Genomic DNA, 2,584 nt, shown 5'->3' with positions numbered 1-2,584 from the left:
CTTTACCACCATGATGCAACCTTTGACAACTTTCAACTAACGCTTCTCTCCGATGAATTTCATATCATGCTCATCGAACATCTCTAAATACATCAGACTCTTTTGAAATGTAAGGATATATCTGACATCTGAAATTATACTACTACACCCATTGAATATCTTGATTCGTACATCTCCCACTCTAACGATTGAGCACTCACCGTTGTCTCCATATAAGCAACGCCATTCTAGTATGGTCTGTAAGTATGAAACCACTTCACTTCCTATGAGGAGTCATGTGAATGATGTACTCGAATCAAGAATCCACTAATTGAGTATATCTGGTCTCCTTTAATAGATAATGTATCTCCATCTTAGATGTAGTAGAACCAGCATCTACCATGTTTTCTTGAAAATTACTAGACTTGGTTCTCACCTCCTTTTCTCAGTATGAAATTATTTCTCACATTTACCACAGCTCCAACACTTTATCTTTTTTTTTTTTTATCTTGGACTTCGATTTGGATTTCCGTCTATCACCATGATCTCTCTCTATGGACCTTCCTCATGCTACATTGCATCAGCTGATGAACTTTGATTTGACTTATGCCTCGATCTTCAGTGAGAGGTGATACTACAATAGATTCTATCTCAAGAGACTTTATATGGCTAAGATTTATGCTCAGATTATCTCAAAAATCTAATATAGAACAAGATAAAATGTTAGCTTTTTCCTCATCATCAATTTTAACATTAAGGGCATAAGTTTACTGATTAAAGAATTGAAGTGGTTGAGGTGCTTTTGAACTGATGCTCCATCCTTCATCTTTAGGTTGTAGTGGCTGTCTAAGGAATATCTTATTCACCAATGACTTTCTTTCATAGATGCTTTTCAGCTTCTTCAACAATCTTTTTGCATTTGTCTCTGTCTCAATGTTGAAAAGAATACTATCCTCCAATCTTAAAAATAAGTTTGCCAAAGCCATCTCATCTTTCTCTGCAAACTGTTTATTTGTCATCCCTTCCAGCTTGTCTTCTTTATTGAGAAAGGCGACCGCGCAACCATCTTTCACTAGCATCGCATGCATCTTAAGTTTTCACATTGCAAAGTTTGTCTCATCAAAGCATGTGATCTCAAACCTAGTTGCACAATTTTCTGCCATCATGATTATACTGTACAAAACTTTTCTACAAATCTGGCTCTGATACCAATTGATAGAAATAAAAGATCTTGTGTAAAAAACTAAAACAACAGATAAACCATAAAAAAAATAAAGCAGAAAAGAAATAGAGAAAGAATACAAAAAATTTACGAGATTCGATGATGTAGTATCATTCCTACATCCTCGAGCAAGATCTATGTATGCATCTTTTCTTGATCATGTATAGCAGAAAATATTTATAAGGAGAAAATAACCTCTAATCTCTCACCCTTCTCTCTATAATGAGAACAAGATTATAAAATTCAAATTTCAATAATATAAAGAAAAAAATCACAGAGAGTTAGAATCACTCTTAGATATTTTTCATATAAGAATAAAAAATAATGAGTATATATATATATATATATATATATATATATATATATATATATATATATATATATATATATATATATATATATATATATATATATCTTGTTAGTTTAAACTACCCATATTCCTATCCTTATCTCATTTTCCATTTGTTTGAGTTTATCGTTACCATTTCTTTTAGTGTTTTAGTGGAATGTGACTTCTGTGGGGAAATTCAGTGCAAGGGATAAAATGATAATTTTAAATTTTTTCAAAATTATGATTTTATCATGAAAGATATTAATTAATCTAATTAATTAACATGAATTTACCTACATTAGAAACTAAATATGATATATAGCATTATTCATTTAAATTTAAAATTCAAATTCGAACAGTAAACACTTTACTTAATATGTTCAGAACATAATACCTTTGTACGGGTAGTAGATCGCTGTAATCTGATCACCGTCAGGAGAGTTTGATCATCGCAACGTAGCCGCACAGCATATCTGGCCTCTGCGGATCATCCACATGAAGCTTCCATCTGATCGACTCCTCACGAGTGCTAGCTCGTTGTAGAGCCCTTTTGACGTTGGATGCTGATCGAACACCTTCGATCGATATCTGTCTATTCTTCGGATGCTCCGGATCGTCAACAGACATGCTTGAGAGGATGTTGAAGATCTTTCTGAGATTTTATGGGCTAACGACACTCATAGCTCCACTTTCTCACTTTCCGAACCCAGGCTAAAACTCTAGGAAACTCACTGAAAACCTTGCACCCACTTTTCTTTCTTTTCTTTCTTTTTCTCTTGAAAGGATATGGACTTCCTTCTCACGCACAAGACTTCTCACGCCCTAGAATTTTTCTCCAAAAAATTTCTTTTGCATGCCCCACTCTTCACCTCCTTTTATACAACGTCAAACGTCTTATCCAAAAGAAAGGATAAAGATGAGTAATTGCACATTTGAATTCAAATCAAATTTTGAATTCAAATGGACACCAACTCATCCCTTATCCACTAAAGGCGTGAGGCATGGCTTAAATTGTGCATGGAGTGATTTCATGAGAAAACTTTTCTCATGTA

This window comes from Elaeis guineensis, chromosome 1, assembly GCF_000442705.2.
Source record: "Elaeis guineensis isolate ETL-2024a chromosome 1, EG11, whole genome shotgun sequence".
Taxonomy (NCBI): Eukaryota; Viridiplantae; Streptophyta; class Magnoliopsida; order Arecales; family Arecaceae; genus Elaeis; species Elaeis guineensis.
The sequence above is the reverse complement of the archived record's forward strand: the minus strand, read 5'-3'. Positions refer to the sequence as shown.